This window comes from Macadamia integrifolia, chromosome 6 (genome assembly GCF_013358625.1).
Source record: "Macadamia integrifolia cultivar HAES 741 chromosome 6, SCU_Mint_v3, whole genome shotgun sequence".
Classification (NCBI taxonomy): Eukaryota; Viridiplantae; Streptophyta; class Magnoliopsida; order Proteales; family Proteaceae; genus Macadamia; species Macadamia integrifolia.
The window spans coordinates 25,485,546-25,495,458 of record NC_056562.1 but is presented as its reverse complement, the minus strand read 5'-3'; the positions used below and the strand labels follow the sequence as shown (position 1 = coordinate 25,495,458).

The 9,913-nt window shown below is 36.4% G+C and overlaps 1 long non-coding RNA gene and 1 other non-coding gene across 2 annotated transcripts in view; one reads left to right on the top strand and one right to left on the bottom strand.

The window, feature by feature from the left end:
• Positions 1 to 2,328, top strand: part of LOC122081694 — a 4,901-nt gene extending 2,573 nt beyond the window's left edge. The window contains exon 2 of the long non-coding RNA XR_006141164.1: positions 342 to 2,328. This is a non-coding gene — a long non-coding RNA (uncharacterized LOC122081694). The remainder of the gene's footprint in view (positions 1 to 341) is intronic.
• Positions 2,329 to 8,129: 5,801 nt separating this feature from the next.
• LOC122083016 lies at positions 8,130 to 8,236 on the bottom strand. The gene has a single exon (XR_006141543.1). It is a non-coding gene; the product is annotated as a small nucleolar RNA R71 (small nucleolar RNA).
• Positions 8,237 to 9,913: the final 1,677 nt, after the last annotated feature.

The window sequence follows — 9,913 nt, the reverse complement described above, 5'->3', positions numbered from 1 at the left end:
TTCCTTTTTTTTTCCTGAAACTCTTTCTCTCCTCTCACTCTCACACGATTTTGTCCACTTTCCTTTTTTCAATTAAAACTCTTTCTTTCCTTTTTTTTTTCCCCCTAAAAGTCTTTCTCCCTCCCACTCTTCTTTTTTTCTTTTACCCTTTCTTTTGAACGGCAGATTTGATTGTTGCCCACGATTTTTTTATCTATAGAAGTTTATAGGTGAATCTATCTAATAGGGTAAGATTGTTTATGTTTCCCCATCTTATATTGTTATTAGTTGTAGTTATTACTCTTTTTCCGAATAAGCACAAATTTATTTATTTATTTTTTCTTCTAATTCCCATCATAAAGGCTTTTAAGAGGAAAATGTATATCTGAATAGCGGAAAACAAAGAAGGAATCGACTCCATTGAAGGTATTTTTGTTAATTTGTTCTAAATTTGGGAATTACTGTTTTTTAATTGGTTGATTCGGTAGCGTCTCTGATAAATTCTGGTGATGGTTGAGGGGTAATTTATGTCTTCAAAGTTCTGGTTTGAATCAGTCAAGCCCGATCCTGGTTCAAGCTGCTTCAAATCACCTCTAGCTCCTTACAGCTTTAACCATGGAACCAAACATACACAGACCTGCATCTCATGGGAACGTTTACATAAATAAACGTTCATTATTTGAATATAAGGAATATATTCATTATTCCTTTGCTTCCAGAACTTTACTCATTTTTTTCTTGTTTGCAAGAATACTGCTCTTTGATGCCAACCTCATCTCTTTTCATTTTTTTTCCTTCTCTTTCTTCTCTGCAGCAAGAGCTGCTGTTGCAGCAGCTGAGACAGCATCTGGTAATGACCACTGTTAAGTTAAAATGGGAACTGGAAAAATAACAAAAATGTATGATACGGGTTTTAAACAAATAAAAACGATGAATAGTATAATAAAAAAAAGGAAATGTCAAATGGACGAAAACACGAGTATTAAAATAAAACAAAAAAAAATCCAGTATACTCATGTAATTTGAGAGATTATTACCTATACAATTTATAACCGATTTGATTTTTCCTCAATCAACCTAAGGGTACACTTTGCTTGCCAAAAAAGAAAAAAGAAATCTGGAAATGGTCATGATTCATGAACAAGATCACCCTCATCGACACTACCTGAAACAAATGTATCCACAATTCCACATGCATAAAAGCCATGGTAAATGCTCTAAGAATTCCATTGTCTACTTGGAAATATATGGCTACATTGTTGGCAGCTTCCGAAGAACACATTTGGGAATAATTGTTTATTCAAGCCATTTTGGAATAAGCTTTCTCTATTAAAGCTTATCGGTAGATTATTGTTAAAGGGTTGCCGCTTCCTTTTTTGTTATTACAGTCAATTTATCCCAATAGTTGATAGATGAAAGTATCATTGTGCTCATCTTAAAAATATGAACATCTAAAGAAAACCAAGAAGAAGAATAATATAAAAAAAACACACACACACACACAAATTTCAAATGGTAAATAGAGGCATACGGAAAAATGAGTTTTAAACGGTTACAAACGGCAACTGCGCTTTAAACGCATTTTAACTAACAGTGGTAATGACGCAGTCTTCTCATTTGATGTTATTGTAGCAGCAGGTGCAGATGTCACAACCTTTCTGTTACTTGCACCATCAGATACCTTTGGTTCATTTTCTGCCTTTCCAGATCCCTTGTCATTCTGATCACCACAAGGGACATACTGCTGAGTTTGCTGATCATAAGAACACCAAGCTCCGCTGTTACTATCATAATAAAGATCAGCATCATTTACAAAGTAAAAATAAGATCGATCTGTTTCAATAATATATTGTTCTGGTAATGAGTAAATCATCATACATTCAAACCCATATGAGTGATCAAGATATAGCTGTCACTATTAGATTGACAACTGAACATATTATACCATGAAAGTGAGTCGGGGATATAATGGTGCCTGGAGGTGTAGACTTTCTTACATTGCTCGTGTTTGTTAGGCTTAAGATTTATTTGCTCTTCTTTCTTTCTACCAGATGTTGATTTTTCACATAGAAGGGGCTGCCAGATGACTACCCAAATTGTTGTCGGAAAAAGAATTTTGGATACAGAGACAAAATTAGATTTGTTCTTCCAAGAGTGTAGTCTTGTATTGCTTGTGGTAACTGTTGCATGGACTTTTCAAATCGATTGTATAGTTATGTTAATGCATGTTAGATTATGATACACCAATGAATTTCTTGGGAAATGGCTACAAATTTCATGGCCTTCTTTTGCTTGTTTGTCTGAAAGAAATGAGCATCTAGCAAGTATTATAAACCCCATCCTTTCTTATAGAATGCTTCTAGATAGCTCTGGAATCATTCAAGTATCTTAACATTTTCTGTTTGCATTTTCTAACTAACATGTCTGTATATGAACTCTTGTAGAAATGGTGCATATTATCAGAGATCCTTAGAAATGATATTTGTTTATCAATCATGCCTTCCAACTAACTTGTTTACAATGTAATATTTATTTTACTCTCATGACAGCATAATGGCACCGTTTGACAACGTTCCTAAAAACGTGTTTTTGTGTTTTTCTCTTCCTAGAAACAGAGAAACGGGGTAAAAAGCATTTGATAATCTTGTTTCGTTTCACTCATTTTTAGAAACATAAATAGGAATTTATAAAAATTTATGTTACAAGAAACGGCTGTGACGAAACAAGTATAAAAACAAGTGAAGGCAACAAATTGTGGATTTGTGCCCGACAAAAAAGCCCATAAGTGAGAAGAGTGACTCTTCTCAAGCTCAAAAGTAATGGAATCTTTGAAGCTCAAAAGTGAGGAGCATGTTATCAAACAACAATGTGTGCACAAATTGATCTAAGAAACAGGTTTATCAAATACCCAAAAATCCGTTTCTATTCCCAGAAATGTGAAAATTCGTTTATGCTATTTTTTAACAAAGAAACGACAGAAACGCTGTCAAACGGTGCCTTAGTTTTTAGTTTATTGTTTAAAGTTTTCTTAATGTCTTGTTGCTTAGGGCATATTCTTTTAATCTTTTGTTTTGATTTCGTAATCATACTTGTTCTTTTATAAATCTAAATTGATATCCCATGGTAGACATGATGATCCTTCATGGGTTTGCATTCCTTACTCTCATGGTACTTGTCACTATAACACTTTTAGAGTCCTTACTTTCATGGTACTTGTCACTTCAACACTTTTGAGTTCCTCTTCAAGTAGGACTTCCAATTTCTTGAGCTTAAAATGAGATTGCAAATTTGATTTGAGGAATGGTCATCAGGCTTGGTGCTTGATTGGTTCTTGCCTCAAAGAGGAAGACGATAAGGGTGTCATGATTCAGATTTCAAGTGTTGTTTCATTTTTGTCCTCTCCAAGGTATGATTCACTGTGACCTCAAGCTAGAGGTAACTTGCTCATAGCTTGACTTCTTAGCATATCCAAATGATTCATAATATGTTGGTACATGTGCTGCCCAAGGCTTTTGAAATTGGAAGTTTCATTTTTATTGTTAGGGTTTTTCATCAGGTATATCATCTTTAACACCAGCCAAGTTGTTTTGCTAATATGGTCTTCGAATTAATTCAATCTTTTGACGTATGTACCTATTATTTAACTACTATTGTCATATATTTCCTTCATCACACTAGGAAGTAAATCTTTCACAATTCTCTCTCTCTCTCTTGGCCACACGTGCATTTGCACGTGTATCTTTACTAGTATATATATATATATTAAATAATTTATACAATTGCGTGATAATTACTAAAGTTTATTTTTAAAGTTTGAAATTTTCACTTTTCTTTTCATTAAATTTTCCTTCAATCAAATATAGCCTCAAGTGAGTTTTTTTTTTTGAAGTTAGAGAGACATTAAGTCCTTTCCATGATTCATCTAGTTATTTGCAACCCCCTCTCCCTTATTGTCTTCCCCAAGTTTGAGAAAGTATTTCAACACCAATGATCTTATGTCAACTGTTTTTTTGCCATTCTCAGCAAGGTTTCAAGAATCAGAATTGGATCAATTGAATAGGTCAATTTGGATCAAAATCAGTTGTGATAGATCTGACTGATTCTAGCTGATTCCATCCATCTAACTCAAATTGAAATTGGCATTGACCAAATCGATCCTCAATTCCATTTTTTTAGAACCTTGATCCTCTCAATCAACAAAAACCTAGACTCATTACACAATTCTTTTCGGAGGAATGATGTTTATTCCACAAAGAACAGAAGTTTTTACACTTAAATCTTGGGAAACACTATGGCAAAGATGGGGTGAAGAGTCGAAACAGTGTCAGAGGAAGGGTAAGGGTTTTATTTGCAGGTGTTGGAGGGTGTCTCAAAATTTGAATTTGTTGGAGGGTTTCTCAAAATTTGAATCTAACGCCTTAAAATTAAGAGGTCATGAGTTCAACTCTCTTCAGGCCTAACTATTCTAAGTTTATACCTCCTTCTATCATTGTGCATCTCTGGAATGTCAACAGTGATCCTTTTTCAGCTATAACTCATCAGAAACAGTCTTAAAAACGGACGATACCCAGTTATATTGACTTTCATATGGTGCTTGAAAATCCAAATTATTGCGAATTCCTTAAGAAATCCAATCCAAAAATTGAACGCAATCTTAGTCGTTGGTTTGAAGAAGGAAACAACAACCTCTCCATAAAAAGTGGGGGTAAGGCCTTATACATATGTCCCTTCCTAGACCCTGCAATAGCGGGAGCCTCAACTCTAGGTACCCCATTTTTTTTAAGCTACAGAAACTTTAAGTGCTTTTCAACTAGTTATTCAGTTATTTTAAGTAACACCCCTGAGGATACAGTGATGGCAAATTTGGTTTCAGGCAAAGATTAATGTGTGGGTAAACAAGAAATTCAGAAGTTAGGTTTTCATTCTTTTATAGACTCTAGAGGATGTCAGCAAAAGCACAACCACATTTATAGAGGCTAGAAAAAGATGTGTTACAACTTACTAGTGTGGGATATCAAACTCTACAAAACAGAGTGTTTACTATCACTATCCATCCAGTATACACAGAAGCTGTGCTAATTGACAGATATAAGGGAAGAAAGATCTTCAACAAGCTTTGCTGCAAGTTCAGGGGCAACGACACCCCAAGGTGGTACCTCAGTTGGAAAATACCAACTCTTCACGATAAAGCGGTCAAGAGTTCAACTCTCCTCTGGCCCACCTATCCAAGAAAGAAGTTCATGGGCAAAACATCTAAAAGGACAGTGTGTTCTAATGGAGGTTTCCATGAGTGTTGGACATCATCCTAATCCTTCCTAACTTGCTTGATAGAATTTGGATCCATCTATACCTAAACACCAACTAATCCCCTTAGAGAAAAGGGGCTCTGATGAGCACATTTATGTGTGAAATCTAGGGTAGTAAAACATACATTTTACATATTTAGAATGGAGCTACCTTGGGTTTTACTCTCTTTTTGCAGGTTTTATATTTTCAAGGCCTTAAGGACTATCGGGAGCCATATCTTCAATTTTACATGTAAAGAGGTCCTATTTCTTTCCATGGTTGCGAAGAGGACAAAATTCTGAGCAAGATGGACGTGTTCAATTAAAAGTACACATTCGTTTGGTCACCCGTACAAATGATTATTCTTTTTCGGGTCAGAAAAAGAATAATGGATCAGAACTGAACCGATATGCAGAACCAGCCCGTTTGCAATTGCCCCAGAGGTACAAGGAATACTCCAAATGCCAACAAGGATCGATGGACCACATCCTCAAGTGATTAAAGATTTGTTTTTGGTAACAACAACTACCTAGCTTAGTTGGTGAGCTATGGTGTACAAAATTCTCTTGCTCACCAAGAGGTCTCAAGTTCGAATCTTATGGTTGTTTTTTTTAGAAGATTTTGTTGAAGATTTTCTGCTTTAGAAGCAAGCAAAATCGTGGAAGGGTGCAGAAGAAAAAAAGAAAAAAAAAGAAAGCAAAATCGTGGAAGCAAGAAGAGAAGAAAAAAAAAAGGAAAGAGAAAAAAAATGGGAGAACCAAAAATTGTCCAAATCTTCTCTCTCCTCCACATCATCACCAAAGATTGTCCAAATCACACAAAGGAAGAAAAAAAAAGTCGTCCCTAGGAGAGAGAAAAAAAAAGAAGAAAAATAAATTAGAAGAAAAAGGAAAGAAAATAAGAAAAAAATTTTAGGAAATTTCTCAAAATTTATTTCTCTCTTCTCTCTCCTCCATCTTAGCACTTTTGGACTCAAAAGATCTCACAATCAATTGTGGGTTTCTCTCTTTTAGGAAAGAGAAAATTGTTACCCTACCTCTCCATTCCCTATAAATACAACTCATGTAAGAGGAGGAGAGACAATTCATTCTTCTTCTAGTTTTTTTTTAGTTGCTCTCTATCTCCCTCTCTCACTCTTTGGTTTTAGTTCTTCTCTATTTTTGCTTTAATCACTTTTGTAATAGTTTTTTTTTATTTCAATTAATGCAAGTACTCTTTTATTTTTATTCAGTTCTTTTTATGTTTATGATTTATGCAATTGAGTTGTAATTTTTTAAGTTATAGTTCTAGGCTTAGATCTAGGTGACAAGATCATGAGCTATGGAGCAATTTTTTTTTCAAGTTCAAGCATTGATTCAAGTAAGTAGGCTCCTTCAGTAGTCTTCTCTCCCCCCTCTCATTCCTTCTTCTGACTACCCTTTCTTTCTTAATTTAGGATTTTTATTTTCAGTCGTTACATTATTGCTATCCCTCTCCCCCAAGGTTCATGGCTAGTGTATGTGTTGGCTTTGCCCCTCCTGGCCATAGAACCATCAATTTATTGCTTTTATTTTAATTGTCTCCCTTTCCCTAAAGCCAAGTAGAGAAACCCTTGTAAGAGTGACTCTCTGGTCAAGTAGGGAAGCTCATATTATGATGCATCCCTCGGGCTAAGTAGAGAAACCTACTTGTGAGTCTCTCTCTAGCTTTATCCCCTTTCTTTTACTTTATTTTTATTTCAGCATTTTTTTTCCTTTATTTATTATTTTTTTTTAATTGCGTGGGTTGTTTATTTTTAGTTATTTATTTATTTAATTTTAATTGTGTGGCTTGCGTCTTTAAATTCTTAGATGACGAATGGTTAGGACGTTATTTTTAGGACGGTAATTAGAATTAGATCACAACCATTAATCAGTTCACTTTCGCATTATTAAAAGAAATAAAAAATAAGGTGGCTGCTCTCCCTGTGTTCGACCCGTAGCTACACTGATCCGTACGCTTGCGGTTACATTTTAAATCTCAAACAAGTTTTTGGCGCCGTTGCCGGGGAGACAGTTCCATGTTATTTTTCACTTTCTTTTGGTAAATCGGAGTGCTTTGTTTGCTTTGTTTTATATTTTTCTTTTTTTTATTGAATTCCTGAGAAGAACAACTTGCAATAATAGTTGTATCAGTGGAGGTCGCCATGCCTCACAGTATGATAAAGACAGGTTTCGCCCTGTAGCAGTACCTCAGGAATTGACCTGAGCAACCCCGGATCCCTGCCGGTAAGCTCCCAAAAAGCAAAAAAATAAAAAATAAAAAATAAAAAAAAATCAAAAAAATAATAAAAAAAAAAAGTTTTGCTATCCATTCTTTTGTGCTTGTCTTACTTTAGTTGTGGGTAGTTTTTCTGTTGCATGAGTGTTAAGTGGGTACGTAATACTAAGAATCGGTTAGAAAGAAGAGATCCAACAAGTAGTGACCCTATACGTTTGCTCTCTTTAAAACCCTTCAATATGGGAGACCAACAGCAAAACCCTTCACCTAAATCTCTGAAAGATAGGTTCTACCCTGCTAGAACAGCCCAACCTTCCTGTATAGTTCTACCACAAGCCCAGGGCAATAATTTTGAACTCAAATCTCAATACATCACTATGTTGCCCCACTTCCATGGGTTGACCTCTGAGGATGCATACCTATTTCTAAGGGAATTTGAAGAGGTATGTGTTCTAATTAAGATCCAACAGCTTTCTGATGATGCTGTTAAGCTTAGGTTTATCACTTTTGCATTGAAAGACCAAGCTAAGAAGTGGTTGTATGGATTACCCACAAATTCCATAACCTCATGGGAACAGTTCACAGTTGTCTTCCTTAAGAAGTTTTTCCCAACTCACAAGACCAATAAGCTTAGAAGTGATATCCTTCAGTTTAGGCAAAAGCCTAGTGAGTCATTTTCCAAACTTATGGAGAGATTCAAGGATCTACTCCAAGAATGCCCTCACCATGGCCTAGACCTATGGCATTTATGTCAAATAATTTATGAGGGTATTGATTACCCAACTAAACAAATGATAGAGTCTATGTGCCCTGAGGGATTCACATCCTTTACAGATGAAGGAAAAGCATGGGAATTTTTACTTGACTTAGCTGACAAAACCCGTGAGTGGGAATCAACCCAAGAGAGTGAAAGAACCATAGGAGGAAAAGGATATTTTGTGGATGGGATAGTAGCCAAGGAAGCCCATTTGGATAGCCTAATCAAGAGGATTGAGGCTATTGTTCCTAGAGAGCCATCATCAGTCAATTTAGTTAAGATTTGTGCTTGGTGCCAGTCCCCTGGACATGTCATAGAAGAATGCCCTAACACCTCTGGGGGCACTTCTAATGATAGTGTTAATGCCTTATACCAGAATAATCCATATAGTAACACATACAATCCAGGATGGAGAAATCACCCAAATTTCTCTTGGAATCAGGGCAACCAAGCAGGACCTTCCAATTTCTATAATCAAGGTCAACCTGGACCCCAAAGGCCTCCCTTTGCACAACAATCTTTTTCTCAAAATACTTTTCCTAGGTCAAATGTAGGACCTCAGGCGAGTTTTCCTAGGGCCCCTCTTCTATCATCTTATCAGCAACCCCCTGGGTTTACCAACACTGGAGAGGCAAGTAGAATAAGTGACTTGGAAAAAAATATGGCCCTCCTCATGACAAGCCATCAAAATCTTACGAGAGAACTTACCCAAGTTGTCTCAATTATGCGTGAGAGGGAGAAGGGAACTTTACCCAGTCAACCAGAGCCTAACCCTAGGCATCATCAGCCTGTTAGTTCACAAGGACCAACTAATGCACCACTGAATATAGTACAAGGTCAGACTCAACAAGGGCCCTCTAACCAATGTAATGTTGTTTATGCCCTTAGGAGTGGTAGAGAGTACCTACAGAGCGTTCCTAAATCTTCCCCATCTATTACTCCTGTTAACTCTTCTTCAGTTGAGGACACAAATGTGCCTCTTGTTCCAGGTTCGTCTGATGAACCTAAAGATTTTTCTGAAACTAAAGATGATTTGGTTGAGGAAACCAAAAATGATTCTTCTGAACAGGGGCAAATCCCTAACAGTCCTTATGTTCATCCTGTCCCATTTCCTAATCGCTTGGTAAACAAAAAGAAGACTGCTTCCATGGATAAAATTTTAGAAGTCTTCAAAAAGGTAGAAGTAAACATCCCTCTTTTGGATGCCATATCCCAGATCCCCGCCTATGCAAAGGTACTGAAAGATTTGTGTACTAACAAACGTATCACTAGTGTGCCCAAAAAGGCGTTCTTGGCAGGTAACATTAGTTCCATAATTACTCAGCCTATAGCAGCCAAGTATAAGGATCCAGGGAGCCCTACCATATCTTGTGTCATAGGCAACACCTATATTGAGCATGCCTTACTTGACCTTGGCGCAAGTGTGAATCTTTTACCTTACCATGTGTACAAGCAACTAGGATTGGGAGAATTGAAAGCCACTGGAACTACTCTTCAGTTGGCAGATAGGTCTGTTAAGATTCCTAAAGGGATGGTTGAGGATGTCTTACTAAAGGTGGGGGAATTTATTTTCCCTGTTGATTTCATTGTGTTAGATACTAAGCCCTTCTCAACCAAGGATGAGATCCCAATAATTCTAGGAAGACCATTCTT